At 47.8% G+C, this 23,116-nt stretch overlaps 1 protein-coding gene across 1 annotated transcript in view; it reads right to left on the minus strand.

Annotated features, from left to right (window-relative positions):
* Positions 1-23,116, minus strand: part of LOC144689682 (echinoderm microtubule-associated protein-like 6) — a 693,547-nt gene that overhangs the window by 460,941 nt on the left and 209,490 nt on the right. The gene's annotated exons all lie outside the window — the stretch shown is intronic.

The following is a 23,116-nucleotide window of genomic DNA, read 5'->3' on the forward strand; positions in this document are numbered from 1 at the left end:
CACACAGCTGCACACAGAATCACTCTCTCACACACAGAGACACACACACAATCACTCTCCGACACAAACAGACACACACACGATCACTCTCCGACACAAACAGAGACACACAATCACTCTCACACACAGACACACACACAATCACTCTCTCTCACACACAGACACACATGCAATTACTCTCTCTCACACACAGACACACACTCACTCTCACACAGACACACACACTCACTCTCCCACACTCACACACACACACTTACTCTCTCTCTCACACACACAGACACACACAATCACTCTCTCAAACAGACACACACACAATCACTCTCACACAGACAGACACACACACAATCACTCTCACACACAGACACACAATCACTCTCTCTCACACACACACAATCACTCTCACACACAGACACACACACAATCACTCACACACACAGACACACACACAATCACTCTCACACACACACAATCACTCACACACACAGACACACACAATCACTCTCTCTCTCACACACAGACACACACACAATCACTCTCACACACACACAATCAATCACTCTCACACACACAGACACACACACAACTCTCACACACACAGACACACACACAATCACTCTCTCTCATACACAGACACACACACAATCAATCTCTCACACACACAGACACACACAATCACTCTCTCACACGCACAGACACACACACAATCACTCTCTCACACACACACAATCACTCTCTCACACACACAGCTGCACACACAATCACTCTCTCACACACACAGACACACACACAATCACTCTCTCACACACACAGACACACACAATCACTCTCCGACACAAACAGAGACACACAATCACTCTCACACACAGACACACACACAATCACTCTCTCTCACACACAGACACACATGCAATTACTCTCTCTCACACACAGACACACACTCACTCTCACACAGACACACACACTCACTCTCCCACACTCACACACACACACTTACTCTCTCTCTCTCACACACAGACACACACAATCACTCTCTCAAACAGACACACACACAATCACTCTCACACAGACAGACACACACACAATCACTCTCACACACACAGACACACACACAATCACTCTCTCTCACGCACAGACACACACACTCACTCTCACACACACTCTCTTACACACACTCACACACACACACTTACTCTCTCTCTCACACACACAGACACACACAATCACTCTCTCAAACAGACACACACACAATCACTCTCACACAGACAGACACACACACAATCACTCTCACACACACAGACACACATACAATCACACTCTCTCACACACACACAATCACTCTCACACACAGACACACACACAATCACTCACACACACAGACACACACACACAATCACTCTCACACACACACAATCACACACACACACAGAAACACAATCACTCTCTCTCTCACACACAGACACACACACAATCACTTTCTCTCAAACACAGACACACACAATCACTCTCTCTCACACACAGACACACACAATCAATCTCCCAAACACACACTCACACATACACTTACTCTCTCTCTCTCACACACAAACACACACACAATCACTCTCTCAAACAGACAGACACACACACAATCACTCTCACACAGACAGACACACACACAATCACTCTCACACAGACAGACACACACACAATCGCTCTCACACACAGACACACACACAATCACTCTCACACACAAACACAATCACTCTCACACACACACAATCAATCTCACACACACACAATCAATCACTCTCACACACAGACACACACACAATCACTCTCACACACACAGATACACACACAATCACTCTCTCACGCACAGACACACACACAATCAATCTCTCACACACACAGACACACACAATCACTCTCTCACACGCACAGACACACACACAATCACTCTCTCTCACGCACAGGCACACATGCAATTACTCTCTCTCACACACAGACACACACTCACTCTCACACAGACACACACACTCACTCTCACACACACTCTCTTACACACACACACACACACACACACTTACTCTCTCTCTCACACACACAGACACACACAATGACTCTCTCAAACAGACACACACACAATCACTCTCACACAGACAGACACACACACAATCACTCTCACACACACAGACACACACACAATCACACTCTCTCACACACACACAATCACTCTCACACACAGACACACACACAATCACTCTCACACACACAGACACACACACACAATCACTCTCACACACACACAATCACACACACACACAGACACACAATCACTCTCTCTCTCACACACAGACACACACACAATCACTTTCTCTCAAACACAGACACACACAATCACTCTCTCTCACACACAGACACACACAATCAATCTCCCAAACACACACTCACACACACACTTACTCTCTCTCTCTCACACACAGACACACACACAATCACTCTCTCAAACAGACAGACACACACACAATCACTCTCACACAGACAGACACACACACAATCACTCTCACGCAGACAGACACACACACAATCACTCTCACACACAGACACACACACAATCACTCACACACACACACAATCAATCACTCTCACACACAGACACACACACAATCACTCTCACACACACAGACACACACACAATCACTCTCTCTCACGCACAGACACACACACAATCAATCTCTCACACACACAGACACACACAATCACTCTCTCACACGCACAGACACACACACAATCACTCTCTCACACACACACAATCACTCTCTGACACACACAGCTGCACACAGAATCACTCTCTCACACACAGAGACACACACACAATCACTCTCCGACACAAACAGACACACACACAATCACTCTCCAACACAGAGACACAGAATCACTCTCACACACAGACACACACACACAATCACTCTCTCTCACACACAGACACACATGCAATTACTCTCTCTCACACACAGACACATACTCACTCTCACACAGACACACACACTCACTCTCCCACACTCACACACACACACTTTCTCTCTCTCACACACAGACACACACAATCACTCTCTCAAACAGACACACACACAATCACTCTCACACACAGACACACACACAATCACTCTCACACACACAGACACACACACACAATCACTCTCACACACACACAATCACACACACACACAGACACACAATCACTCTCTCTCTCACACACAGACACACACACAATCACTTTCTCTCAAACACAGACACACACAATCACTCTCTCTCACACACAGACACACACAATCAATCTCCCAAACACACACTCACACACACACTTACTCTCTCTCTCTCACACACAGACACACACACAATCACTCTCTCAAACAGACAGACACACACACAATCACTCTCACACAGACAGACACACACACAATCACTCTCACGCAGACAGACACACACACAATCACTCTCACACACAGACACACACACAATCACTCACACACACACACAATCAATCACTCTCACACACAGACACACACACAATCACTCTCACACACACAGACACACACACAATCACTCTCTCTCACGCACAGACACACACACAATCAATCTCTCACACACACAGACACACACAATCACTCTCTCACACGCACAGACACACACACAATCACTCTCTCACACACACACAATCACTCTCTGACACACACAGCTGCACACAGAATCACTCTCTCACACACAGAGACACACACACAATCACTCTCCGACACAAACAGACACACACACAATCACTCTCCAACACAGAGACACAGAATCACTCTCACACACAGACACACACACACAATCACTCTCTCTCACACACAGACACACATGCAATTACTCTCTCTCACACACAGACACATACTCACTCTCACACAGACACACACACTCACTCTCCCACACTCACACACACACACTTTCTCTCTCTCACACACAGACACACACAATCACTCTCTCAAACAGACACACACACAATCACTCTCACACAGACAGACACACACACAATCACTCTCACACACACAGACACACAATCACTCTCTCTCACACACACACAATCACTCACACACACAGACACACACACAATCACTCTCACACACACAGACACACACACAATCACTCTCACACACACACAATCACTCACACACAGACACACACACAATCACTCTCTCTCTCACACACAGACACACACAATCACTTTCTCTCACACACAGACACACACAATCACTCTCTCTCACACACAGACACACACACAATCACGCTCTCACACACACAATCACTCTCTCACACACACAGACACACACACAATCACTCTGTCACACGCACAGACACACACACAATCATTCACTCACACACACAGACACACACACAATCACTCTCTGACACAGAGACACACAATCACTCTCACACACAGACACACACACAATCACTCTCTCCCACACAGACACACATACAATTACTCTCTCTCACACACAGACACACACTCACTTTCATACAGACACACACACTCACTCTCACACACAAGCCCACACTCTCTCTCTCCTTCTCACACAGACATACACACTTCCTCACACAGACACACAGAATCACACTCACACATACAGACACATGCACTCTTGCACACAGACACACGCAATCACTGTCACACACACACACATACACTCACTCCCTCTCACAAACAGACACACTCTCACACACACTCGATCACTCTCCCACACACCCAAAGACACACACAATCACTCTCGCACACACACAATCACTCACACACACGCACACAATCACTCTCACACACACACTCTCTCACACACACACGGACACACACTCACTCTCACACACTAAAATACACACACTCTCTCTCACACAGACACACACTCTCCCTCATACAGACACAGACACTCCCTCTCCCTCATACAGACACAGACACTCCCTCTCACAGACACACAAAATCACTCTCACACACACACTCACTCTTCCACACACACACGTAATCACTCCCTCATACAGACACTCTCTCTCACACACTCACAATCTCTCTCTCTCACACTCACAATCACTCTCCGAAACACACACACTCAGACACCAACACACACACACAGACACACACTCACTCTCACTCACACACACACGCAATGACTCCCACACACTCATTCTTCCACACACACACATAATCACTCTCTCACGCACACACACACTCTCTCTCACGCTCTCAATCTCTCTCGCACTCACAATCACTCTCCCACACAAACACACTCAGACACAGACACACACACACACAGACACATACTCTCTCTCACACACACTCACACTCGCTCACGCGCACACACTCACACTCGCTCACGCATACACTCACACACATACAGGCACACACACCCTCTCTCTCACACAGACGCAAACACACTCACACATTCTCACAAACACTCACTCTCGCTCACACACACTCTCTCACACACAGACACACACACACACTCACACACCGACACAAACACACACACTCTCTCACACACGCACAGGCACACACAATCACTCTCTCACACATGCACAGACACTCACACTATTACACAGACACACACGAGCACTCTCCCACACACGCATACACACACACACACTCACTCTCACACACACATACACTCACTCAGATTCTCACACATGCAGACACACACAATCACTCTCCCATATACAGACACATTCACTCTCTCTCCCAGACACACATACTCACTCTCTCCCAGACACACACACTGACTCTCTCACTCACAGGCACACACACTCTCTCTCACACGCACAGATACACACACCCTCACACACACACACACAATCACTCTCCCACACACACAGACACGCACACAATCACTCACACACACCGACACACACACAATCAATCTCACACACACAGACACACACAATCACTCTCCCACACACACAGACACACACAACCACTCTCCCACACACACAGACACGCACACAATCACTCACACACACCGACACACACGCAATCACTCTCACACACACTCTCACAGACATTCACACTCACTCTCACACACAAGCACACACTCTCTCTCTCTCCCTCTCACACAGACATACACTCTTCCTCACACAGACACACTCAGTCACACTCACACATACAGACACACACCATCACTCTCCCACACACCCAAAGACACACACAGTCACTCTCTCACACACACACACACAATCACTCTCACACACACACACACAATCACTCTCACACACACACTCACTCTCTCACACACACACGGACACACACTCTCACACACTAAAACACACACACTCTCTCTCTCTCTCACACAGACACACACTCTCCCTCATACAGACACAGACACTCCCTCTCACAGACACACAAAATCACTCACACACACTCACTCTTCCACACACACACATAATCACTCCCTCATACAGACACTCTCTCTCTCACACACTCACAATCTCTCTCTCTCTCTCTCTCACACTCACAATCACTCTCCCAAACACACACACTCAGACACCAACACACACACACACAGACACACACTGACTCTCACACACACAATGACTCCCACACACTCACTCTTCCGCACACACACATAATCACTCTCTCACGCATACACACACTCTCTCTCACGCTCTCAATCTCTCTCTCACACTCACAATCACTCTCCCACACACACACTCAGACACAGACACACACACACACACACAGACACATACTCTCTCTCACACACACTCACACTCGCTCGTGCGCACACACTCACACTTGCTCACGCATACACTCTCTCACACATACAGGCACACACATCCTCTCTCTCACACAGATGCAAACACACTCACACATTCTCACAAACACTCACTCTCGCTCACACACACTATCTCACACACTGACACAAACACACACTCTCTCTCACACACGCACAGGCACACAAAATCACTCTCTCACACATGCACAGACACTCACACCATTACACAGACACACACACAATCACTCACACACACAGACATACACACACAATCACTCTCACACACAGACACACACAATCACTCTCTCACACACACAGACACACACACAATCACTCTCTCTCACACACAGACACACACACAATAACTCTCTCACACACACAGACACATACACAATCACTCTCTCCCACACACAGACATACACACAATCACTCTCTCACACACACAGACACACACACAATCATTCTCTCACATACAGCCACACACACAATTACTCTCCCACACACACAGGCACACACACTCACTCTCACACACACACTCACTCTCACACACAAAAACACACACTCTCTGACAAAGTCACACTCTTTCTCACACAGACACACACTCTCCCTCACACAGACACACACAATCACTCACACACACAGACACACGCACTCTCGCGCACACAGACACACACAATCAATCTCCCACATACACACACACTCTCTCACACAGACACACTCACACACACACACTCACTCTCTCTCTCACACACAGACACACACAATCACTCTCTCTCACACACAGACACACACACAATCACTCTCACACACACAGACACACACACAATCACTCTCACACACAGACACACACACAATCACTCTCTCTCACAAACAGACACACACACAATCACTCTCTCACACACACAGCCACACACACAATCATTTTCCGACACAGAGACACAATCACTCTCACACACAGACACACACAATCACTCTCTCTCTCACACACAGACACACACTCACTCTCACACAGACACACACACTCACTCTCACACACAAGCACACACTCTCTCTCTCCCTCTCACACAGACATACACTCTTCCTCACAAAGACACACACACTCACACTCACACATACAGACACACGCACTCTAGCACACAGACACACGCAATCACCGTCACACACACATACACACACTCACTCCCTCTCACAAACAGACACACTTTCACACACACACAATCACTCTCCCACACACCCAAAGACACACACAATCACTCTCTCACACACACACACACAATCACTCACACACACACACTCACTCAGATTCTCACACATGCAGACACACACAATCACTCTCCCATACACAGACACATTCACTCTCTCTCCCAAACATACATACTCACTCTCTCTCCCAGACACACACACTCACTCTCTCACTCACAGGCACACACTCTCTCTCACACGCACAGATACACACACACATAGACACACACAATCACTCTCCCACACACACAGACACACACACAATCACTCACACACACCGACACGCATGCAATCACTCTCACACACACAGACACACACGCAATCACTCTCACACACACAGACACACAATCACTCTCACACACACAGACACACACACAATCACTCTCACACACACAGACACACACACAATCACTCACACACACACACAGACACACACTCACTCTCACACACAATGACTCCCACACACTCACTCTTCCGCACACACACATAATCACTCTCACGCATACACACACTCTCTCTCACGCTCTCAATCTCTCTCTCACACTCACAATCACTCTCCCACTCACACACTCAGACACAGACACACACACACACACACAGTCACATACTCTCTCTCACACTCACACTCGCTCGCGCGCACACACTCACACTCGCTCACGCATACACTCTCTCACACATACAGGCACACACACCCTCTCTCTCACACAGATGCAAACACACTCACACATTCTCACAAACACTCACTCTCGCTCACACACACTGTCTCACACACAGACACACACACACTCTCACACACTGACACAAACACACACACTCTCTCACACACGCACAGGCACACAAAATCACTCTCTCACACATGCACAGACACTCACACCATTACACAGACACACACACAATCACTCACACACACAGACATACACACACAATCACTCACACACACAGACACACACAATCACTCTCTCACACACACAGACACACACACAATCACTCTCTCTCACACACAGACACACACACAATCACTCTCCCTCACACACAGACATACACACAATCACTCTCTCACACACACAGACACACACACAATCATTCTCTCACATACAGCCACACACACAATTACTCTCCCACACACACAGGCACACACACTCACTCTCACACACACACTCACTCTCACACACAAAAACACACACTCTCTGACAAAGTCACACTCTCTCTCACACAGACACACACTCTCCCTCACACAGACACACACAATCACTCACACACACAGATACACGCACTCTCGCACACACAGACACACACAATCAATCTCCCACATACACACACACCCTCTCACACAGACACACTCACACACACACACTCACTCTCTCTCTCACACACAGACACACACAATCACTCTCTCTCACACACAGACACACACACAATCACTCTCACACACACAGACACACACACAATCACTCTCACACACAGACACACACACAATCACTATCTCTCACAAACAGACACACAATCAATCAGTCTCTCGCACACACAGACACACACACAATCACTCTCTCACACACACAGCCACACACACAATCACTATCTCACACACACAGCCACACAATCACTCTCTCACATGCACAGACACACACACAATCACTCTCTCACACACACACAATCACTCTCTCACACACAGCCACACACACAATCATTCTCCGACACAAACAGAGACACACAATCACTCTCACACACAGACACACACAATCACTCTCTCTCACACACAGACACACACTCACTCTCACACAGACACACACACTCACTCTCACACACAAGCACACACTCTCTCCCTCTCACACAGACATACACTCTTCCTCACAAAGACACACACACTCACACATACAGACACACGCACTCTAGCACACAGACACACGCAATCACCGTCACACACACATACACACACTCACTCCCTCTCACAAACAGACACACTCTCACACACACACAATCACTCTCCCACACACCCAAAGACACACACAATCACTCTCTCTCACACACACACACACACACACACAATCACTCTCACACACACACACACTCAGATTCTCACACATGCAGACACACACAATCACTCTCCCATACACAGACACATTCACTCTCTCTCCCACACATACATACTCACTCTCTCTCCCAGACACACACTCACTCTCTCACTCACAGGCACACACTCTCTCTCACACGCACAGATACACACACCCTCACACACACACACACATAGACACACACAATCACTCTCCCACACACACAGACACACACACAATCACTCACACACACCGACACACATGCAATCACTCTCACACACACAGACACACACGCAATCACTCTCACACACACACACAATCACTCTCACACACACAGACACACACACAATCACACACACACACACAGACACACACTCACTCTCACACACACAATGACTCCCACACACTCACTCTTCCGCACACACACATAATCACTCTCTCACGCATACACACACTCTCTCTCACGCTCTCAATCTCTCTCTCACACTCACAATCACTCTCCCACACACACACTCAGACACAGACACACACACACACACACAGACACATACTCTCTCTCACACACACTCACACTCGCTCTCGCGCACACACTCACACTCGCTCACGCATACACTCTCTCACACATACAGGCACACACACCGTCTCTCTCACACAGACGCAAACACACTCACACATTCTCACAAACACTCACTCTCGCTCACACACACTCTCTTACACACAGACACACACACACACTCTCACACACTGACACAAACACACACACTCTCTCACACACGCACAGGCACACAAAATCACTCTCTCACACATGCACAGACACTCACACCATTACACAGACACACATAAGCACTCTCCCACACACGCATACACACACACACACACTCACTCTCACACACACACACTCACTCAGATTCTCACACATGCAGATACACACAATCACTCTCCCATACACAGACACATTCACCCTCTCTCCCACACACACATACTCACTCTCTCTCCCAGACACACACACTCACTCTCTCACTCACAGGCACACACTCTCTCTCACACGCACAGATACACACACCCTCACACACACACACACATAGACACACACAATCACTCTCCCACACACACAGACACACACACAATCACTCACACACACCGACACACATGCAATCACTCTCACACACACAGACACACACAATCACTCTCACACACAGACACACACAATCACTCTCTCTCACACACAGACACACACACAATCACTCTCTCTCACACACAGACACACACACAATCACTCTCTCTCACACACAGACACACACACAATCACTCTCTCCCACACACAGACATACACACAACCACTCTCTCACACACACAGACACACACACAATCATTCTCTCACATACAGCCACACACACAATTACTCTCCCACACACACAGGCACACACACTCACTCTCACACACACACTCACTCTCACACACAAAAACACACACTCTCTCTCTGACAAAGTCTCACTCTCTCTCACACAGACACACACTCTCCCTCACACAGACACACAATCACTCACACACACAGACACACGCACTCTCGCGCACACAGACACACACAATCAATCTCCCACATACACACACACTCACACAGACACACTCACACACACACACTCACTCTCTCTCTCACACACAGACACACACAATCACTCTCTCTCACACACAGACACACACACAATCACTCTCACACACACAGACACACACAATCACTCTCTCTCACAAACAGACACACAATCAATCAGTCTCTCGCACACACAGACACACACACAATCACTCTCTCACACACACACAATCACTCTCTCACACACACACAGCCACACACACAATCATTCTCCGACACAAACAGAGACACACAATCACTCTCACACACAGACACACACACAATCACTCTCTCTCACACAGACACACACACTCACTCTCACACACAAGCACACACTCTCTCTCTCCCTCTCACACAGACATACACTCTTCCTCACAAAGACACACACACTCACACATACAGACACACGCACTCTAGCACACAGACACACGCAATCACTGTCACACACACATACATACACTCACTCCCTCTCACAAACAGACACACTCTCACACACACACAATCACTCTCCCACACACCCAAAGACACACACAATCACTCTCTCTCACACACACACACACAATCACTCTCACACATACACACAATCACTCTCACACACACACTCACTCTCTCACACACACACGGACACACACACTATTACACAGACACACACAAGCACTCTCCTACACACGCATACACACACACACACACACTCTCACACACACTCACTCAGATTCTCACACATGCAGACACACACAATCACTCTCCCATACACAGACACATTCACTCTCTCTCTCCCACACACACATACTCACTCTCTCTCCCAGACACACACACTCATTCTCTCACTCACAGGCACACACACTCTCTCTCTCTCTCACACACACAAATACACACACCCTCACACACACACCCACAGACACAATCACTCGCCCACACACTCTCTCACACAGACACACACTCTCTCTCACAGACACAGACACACACTCTCTCTCACACACACACACTCTCACACGCACTCACAGACACACACACACACTCAATCTCCCACACAAACACACACTCTCTCTCTTACACACTCTCTCTCACACACAAACACACACTCTCTCACACACAAACACACACACACACTCTCTCTTACACACTAACGCACACTTTCTCTTTCACACACAGACGCACACAATCGCTCTCCCAACAACACACACACACACACAGACACACACACGCTCTCACACACATACACTCACTATCTCTCTCACACACACAGACACACACAATTACCCTCACACACACAATCACTCACACACAGACACACACGCAATCACTCACACATACACACACGCAATCACTCTCACACACACAGACACACACAATCACTCTCACACACACAGACAGACACACAATCATTCTCACATACACAGACACACACACAATCATTCTCACACACACAGACACACACACAATCACTCTCTCTCACACAGACACACACACAATCACTCTCTCTCACACACAGACACACACAATCACTCTCTCACACACACAGACACATACACAATCACTCACACACAGACACACACACAATCACTCTCTCACACACAGACACACACACAATCACTCTCTCACACACACAGATACACAAACAATCACTCTCTCACACACACACAATCACTCTCTCACACACACACAATCACTCTCTCTCACACACAGCCACACACACAATCACTCTCTCACACACACAGATACACACACAATCACTCTCCGACACAGAGACACACAATCACACTCACACACAGACACACACATAATCACTCTCTCTCACACACAGACACACACACAATCACTCTCTCACACACACAATCACTCTCTCTCACACACAGCCACACACACAATCACTCTCTCACACAGACAGTCACTCTCCGACACAAACAGAGACACACAATCACTCTCACACACAGACACACACATAATCACTCTCTCTCACACACAGACACACACTCTCTCTCTCACACACTCTCTCTCACACACAAACACACTCTCTCACACACAAACACACACACACACTCTCTCTTACACACTAACACACACTCTCTCTTTAACACACAGACGCACACAATCGCTCTCCCAACAACGCACACACACAGACACACACGCTCTCACACACATACACTCACTATCTCTCTCACACGCACAGACACACACAATCACCCTCTCACACACACACACAATCACTCACACACAGACACACACGCAATCATTCACACATACACACACGCAATCACTCACACACACAGACACACACAATCACTCTCACACACAGACAGACACACAATCATTCTCACACACAGAGACACACACACAATCATTCTCACACACAATGACACACACACAATCACTCTTTCTCACACAGACACACACACAATCACTCTCTCACACACAGACACACACACAATCACTCTCTCACACACACAGACACACACACAATCACTCTCTCACACACACACAATCACTCTCTCTCACACACACAATCACTCTCTCTCACATACAGCCACACACACAATCACTCTCTCACACACACAGACACACACACAATCGCTCTCCGACACAGAGACACACAATCACTCTCACACAGACACACACATAATCACTCTCTCTCACACACAGACACACACACAATCACTCTCTCACACACACACAATCACTCTCTCTCACACACAGCCACACACACAATCACTCTCTCACACACACAGAAACACACACAATCACTCTTTCACACACACAGACACACACACAATCACTCTCTCACACACACACAATCACTCTCTCTCACACACAGCCACACATACAATTACTCTCTCACAGACACACACTCACTCTCACACAGACACACACATTCACTCTCACACACAAGCACACACTCTCTCTCTCCCTCTCACACAGACATACACTCTTCCTCACACAGACACGCAATCACACTCACACATACATACACACGCAATCACTGTCACACACACACACAAACACTCACTCCCTCTCGCAAACAGACACACTCTCACACACACGCAGACACACACAATCACTCTCCCACACACCCAAAGACACACACAATCACTCTCTCACACACACACACACAATCACTCTCACACACACACTCACTCTCTCACACACATGGACACACACTCACTCTCACACACTAAAACACACACACTCTCTCTCTCACACAGACACACACTCTCCCTCATACAGACACAGACACTCCCTCTCACAGACAGACACACACAATCACTCTCTCACACACACAGACACACACACAATCACTCTCTCACACACAGACACACACACAATCACTCTCTCACACACACACACACACACAATCAGACACACACACAATCTCTCTCACACACACAGACACACACAGAATCACTCTCTCACACACACAGACACACACACAATCACTCTTTCACACACACACAATCACTCTCTCTCACACACAGCCACACACACAATCACTCTCTCACACACACAGACACACACACAATCACTCTCCGACACAAACGGAGACACACAATCACTCTCACACACAGACACACACATAATCACTCTCTCTCACACACAGACACACATACAATTACTCTCTCACACACACAGACACACACTCACTCTCACACAGACACACACACAATCACTCTTTCACACACACACAATCACTCTCTCTCACACACAGCCACACACACAATCACTCTCTCACACACACAGACACACACACAATCACTCTCCGACACAAACAGAGACACACAATCACTCTCACACACAGACACACACACAATCACACTCACACATACAGACACACACAATCACTCTCCCACACACCCAAAGACACACACAATCACTCTCTCACACAGACACACACACAATCACTCTCTCACACACAGACACACACACAATCACTCTCTCACACACAGACACACACACAATCACTCTCTCACACACAGACACACACACAATCATTCTCTCACACACACAGACACACACACAATCACTCTCTCACACACACAGACACACACAGAATCACTCTCTCACACACACAGACACACACTCAATCACTCTCTCACACACACACAATCACTCTCTCTCACACACAGCCACACACGCAATCACTCTCTCACACACACAGACACACACACAATCACTCTCCGACACAAACAGAGACACACAATCACTCTCACACACAGACACACACATAATCACTCTCTCTCACACACAGACACACATACAATTACTCTCTCACACACACAGACACACACTCACTCTCACACAGACACACACACTCACTCTCACACACAAGCACACACTCTCTCTCTCCCTCTCAAACAGACATACACTCTTCCTCACACAGACACACAATCACACTCACACATACAGACACACACAATCACTCTCCCACATACCCAAAGACACACACAATCACTCTCTCACACACACACACAATCACTCTCACACACACACACAATCACTCTCACACACACACTCACTCTCTCACACACACACGGACACACTCTCACTCTCACACTAAAACACACACACTCTCTCTCACACACAGACAAACACTCTCCCTCATACAGACATAGACACTCCCTCTCACAGACACACAAAATCACTCTCACACACACACAATAACTCCCGCACACTCACTCTTCCACACACACAATCACTCCCTCATACAGACACTCTCTCACACACTCACAATCTCTCTCTCTCACACTCACAATCACTCTCCCAAACACACACACTCAGACACCAACGCACACACACAGACACACACACACTCTCACTCACTCATACACACACAATGACTCCCACACACTCACTCTTCCACACACACACATAATCACTCTCTCACGCACACACACACTCTCTCTCACACTCTCAATCTCTCTCTCACACTCACAATCACTCTCCCACACACACACTTAGACGCAGACACACACACACATACACATACTCTCTCTCAACACACACTCACTCTCGCTCACACACACACACTCGCTCGCACACACACACACTCGCTCACGCATACACTTTCTCACACATACAAGCACACACACCCTCTCACACAGACGCAAACACACTCACACATTCTCACAAACACTCACTCTCGCTCACACACACTCTCTCACACACAGACATACACACACTCTCACACACCGACACAAACACACACACTCTCTCACACACGCACAGGCACACACAATCACTCTCTCACACATGCACAGACACTCACACTATTACACAGACACACACGAGCACTCTCCCACACACGCATACACACACACACACTCACTCTCACATACACTCACTCAGATTCTCACACATGCAGACACACACAATCACTCTCCCATACACAGACACATTCTCTCTCTCTCTCCCACACACACATACTCACTCTCTCTCCCAGACACACACACTCATTCTCTCACTCACAGGCACACACACTCTCTCTCACACACACAAATACACACACCCTCACACACACACCCACAGATACAATCACTCGCCCACACACACACTCTCTCACACACAGACCCACACTCTCTCTCACAGACACAGACACACACTCTCTCTCACACACACACACTCTCACACGCACTCACAGACACACACACACACACAGACACACACTCAATCTCCCACACAAACACACACTCTCTCTCTCTCACACTCTCTCTCACACACAAACACACACTCTCTCACACACAAACACACACACACCCTCTCTTACACACTAACACACACTCTCTCTTTCACACACAGACGCACACAATCGCTCTCCCAACAACACACACACAGACACACACACGCTCTCACACACATACACTCACTATCTCTCTCACACACAGACACACACGCAATCACTCACACAGACACACACGCAATCACTCTCTCTCACACACAGACACACACAATCACTCCCTCACACACACAGACACACACACAATCACTCTCTCACACACACAGACACACACACAATCACTGTCACACACACACAAACACTGACTCCCTCTCACAGACACACTATCACACACACACAGACACACGCAATCACTCTCCCACACACCCAAAGACACACACAATCACTCTCTCTCACACACACACACAATCACTCTCACACACACACACACACACACACACACAATCACTCTCACACACACACTCTCTCACACACACATGGACACACACTCACTCTCACACACTAAAACACACACACTCTCTCTCACACACAGACACACACTCTCCCTCATACAGACACAGAAACTCCCGCTCACAGACACACAAAATCACTCTCACACACACACAATGACTCCCACACACTTACTCTTCCACACACACACATAATCACTCCCTCATAGAGACACTCTCTCTCTCACACACACTCACAATCTCTCTCTCCCACACTCACAATCACTCTCCCAGACACACACTCAGACACCAACACACACACACACACACACAGACACACACTCAATCTCACTCACACACACACAATGACTCCCACACACTCACTCTTCCACACACACACATAATCACTCTCTCACGCACACACACACTCTCTCTCACGCTCTAAATCTCTCTCTCACACTCACAATCACTCTCCCACACACACACTCAGACATGGACACACACACACAGACACATACTCTCTCTCACACACACTCACACTCACTCGCTCACACACTCACACTCACTCACGCATACACTCTCTCACACATACAGACACACACTATTACACACACACACACGAGCACTCTCCCACACACGCATACACACACACTCACTCTCACACACACACACACACTCACTCAGATTCTCACACATGCAGATACACACAATCACTCTCCCATACACAGACACATTCACTCTCTCTCCCAGACACACACACTCACTCTCTCACTCACAGGCACACACACTCTCTCTCACATGCACAGATACACACACCCTCACACACACACACACACACACACAGACACACACAATCACTCTCCCACACACACAGACACGCACACAATCACTCACACACACCGACACACACGCAATCACTCTCACACACACAGACACACACAATCACTCTCACACACACCCACACACTCTCATACACAGACCCACACTCTCTCTCACAGACACGCACTCTCTCTCACACACACTCACACACACACACACTCTCACACACAAACACACACTCTCTCACACACAAACACACACTCTCTCTCACACACACACTCTCTCTCTTACACACTAACACACTCTCTCTTTCACACACAGACGCACACAATCTCCCAACAACACACACACAGACACACACAGTCACCCTGTCACACACACACAATCACTCACACACAGACACACACGCAATCACTCACACACAGACACACGCACACGCACACACAATCACTCTCACACACACACAATCATTCTCTCACACACAGACACACTCAATCACTCTCTCTCACACACACACACACAAACATACTCTCACACAAAAAACAGGCACACACAATCACTCACTCACACACACACAGACACTCACACTATTACACAGACACACGCAATCACTCTGCCACACACACACACACTCTCACACGTATAGACAGACGAACACTCACCAAGGCTCTCACACATGCAGACACACACAATCACTCTCCCATACACGCACAAACACGTACATTCTCGCTCCCACATACACGCACTCACACTCTCACACAGAGGCACACACACACACTCACACACACACACACACACACACACACTCACACTCTCACACACACAAACACACACTCTCTCTCACATACAGATGCACACACCCTCACACACACACACTCTCTCACACAGACACACACACTCGCTCTCACACACACAGACACCCACATACACACACACTTTCTCTCAAACACTCTCACACACACAGGCACAGGCACACACACACAGACACACACTCACTCTCACACAAAAACACACACACTCTCTCTCTCACACACACAGACACACACATGCTCTCTCCCTCACACAGACACATACTCTCCCTCACACAGACACACACAATCACTCTCTCTCACACACACACAATCTCTCCCACACACTCACTCTTCCATACACACACAGACACACACACTCACTCTTACACACATAATCACTCTCTCTCACACACACACAATCACTCTCTCTGTCTCACACACAATCACTCTCCCACACACACAAAGACACACACGATCACTCTCTCTCACACACACACTCACACTATCACTCTCTCACACACACACTCACACTATCACTCCCTCACACACACACTCACACTATCACTCCCTCACACACACACTCACACTATCACTCCCTCACACACACACTCACACTATCACTCTCTCACACACTCACACTATCACTCTCTCACACACACTCACACTATCACTCTCTCACATACACGCTCACACGATCACTCTCTCACACACACTCACACGATCACTCTCTCACACACACTCACACGATCACTCTCTCACACACACTCACACTATCACTCTCTCACACACTCACACTATCACTCTCACACACACTCACACTATCACTCTCTCACACACACGCTCACACGATCACTCTCTCACACACACTCACACTATCACTCTCTCTCACACACACACACTATCACTCTCTCACACAAACTCACATTATCACTCTCTCACACACACGCTCACACTATCACTCTCTCACACACACTCACACTATCACTCCCTCACACACACACTCACACTATCACTCTCACACACACACACTCACACTATCACTCTCTCACACACACACTATCACTCTCTCACACACAATATCACTCTCTCACACACACACACACAGACACAATCACTCTCTCACACACACAGATACACACAATCACTCTCACACACAGAGACACACACACAATCACTCTCACACACAGAGACACACACAATCACTCTCACACACAGACACACACACAATCACTCTCACACACAGACACACACACACTCACTCTCTCACAGACAGACACATACTCTCTCTCTCACACACACACTCACTCTCGCTCGTGCACACTAACACTCTCGCTCACACACACTGGAACACACACCCTCTCTCTCACACGCAGACGCAAACACACTCACACACACTTGCTCTCGCTCACACACACACTCTCTCACACACAGACACACGCACACAAAAAACAGGCACACACAATCACTCTCTCACACACGCACACACACTCACACTATTACACAGACACACACAATCACTCTGCCCCACACACACACTCTCTCACACGCACACTCAGACACACACACTAACTCTCTCACAGACAGACACATACTCTCTCTCACACACACACACACTCACTCTCGCTCGCACACACAAACACTCTCGCTCACACAGACTGGAACACACACGCGCACACACGTGTACACAGACACACACGCTCCCTCACACAGACACACACTCTCTCTCTCACACATAGGCACACAATCTCCCTCACACAGGCACACATAATCACTCTCACATTCAGACGCAAACGCACTCACACACACACTCACTCTCGCTCACACACACACTCTCTCTCACACACAGACACACACACTCTCTCACCCACAGATACACACACACTCTCACACAAAAAACAGGCACACACAATCACTCTCTCACACACGCACAGACACTCACACTATTACACAGACACACACAATCACTCTGCCACACACACATACTCTCTCACACGCACAGACACACACACACACTCACTCAGGCTCTCACACATCCAGACACACACAATCACTCTCCCATACATGCACAAACACATTCAATCTCTCTCCCACATACAAGCACTCACACTCTCACACACAGACACACACACACTCTCTCTCTCACACACAGGCACACACCCTCACACACACACACACTCTCTCACACAGACACACACAATCACTCACACACAAAATCTCTTTTACACACACTCACTCTCACAGGCACACACTCACACGCGCACACACGTGCACACAGACACACACGCTCCCTCACACAGACACACACTCTCTCTCTCACACATAGGCACACAATCTCCCTCACACAGGCACACACAATCACTCACACACAGATACACACTCTCTCTTTCTCACACAGACACACACTCTCTCTTTCTCATACACACACAAACACATACTCTTTCTCACACACACACACACACAATCACTCCCACACACACACAATCACTCCCACACACACACAATCATTCTCACACACAATCACTCTTCCACACACACAAACACATACTCACTCTCACACACAAGCACACACACTCTCTCTCCCTCACACAGACACAATCACTTCCACACACAATCACTATTCCACACACACAAAGACATACACACACACACTCACTCTCACACACACAGACACCCACATACACGCGCACACACAGTCTCTCTCACACACTCTCTCTCACACACAGGCACAGGCACACACAGACAGACACACTCAATCTCACACAAAAACACACACGCGCTCTCTCTCTCTCACACACAGACAAACACTCTCCCTCACACAGACACACACAGTAACTCTCACACACACAGACACACAATCACACTCACAAACAAAATCACTCACACACACAATCACTCCCACACACACACAATCACTCCCACACACTCACTCTTCCACACACACAGACACACACACTCACTCTCACACACACATAATCACTCTCTCTCTCACACACACAATCACTCTCTCTCACACACACACACACACACTCTCTCTCACACACACTCACTCTCTCTCACACACTCTCTCTCTCTCACACAATCACTCTCCCACACACACAAAGACACACACAATCACTCTCTCTCTCACACACTATCACTCTCTCACACACACACTATCACTCTCTCACACACACTATCACTCTCTCACACACACATTATCACTCTCTCACACACACTCACACTATCACTCTCTCACACACACTCACACTATCACTCTCTCACACACAATCACACTATCACTCTCTCTCACACACACTCACATGATCACTCTCTCACACATACTCACACTATCACTCCCTCACACACACTCACACTATCACTCTCTCACACACACACTCACACTATCACTCTCTCACACACACAATCACTCTCTCACACACACTATCACTCCCCCACACACACACTATCACTCTCCCACACACACATACTATCACACACACAGACACAATCACTCTCTCACACACACAGACACACACAATCACTCTCACACACAGAGACACACGCACAATCACTCTCACACACAGAGACACACACACAATCACTCTCACACACAGAGACACACACATAATCACTCACACACAGACACACACACACTCACTCTCTCACAGACAGACACATACTCTC

The sequence above is a fragment of the Cetorhinus maximus genome, chromosome 14, assembly GCF_964194155.1.
Source record: "Cetorhinus maximus chromosome 14, sCetMax3.hap1.1, whole genome shotgun sequence".
Lineage (NCBI taxonomy): Eukaryota > Metazoa > Chordata > Chondrichthyes > Lamniformes > Cetorhinidae > Cetorhinus > Cetorhinus maximus.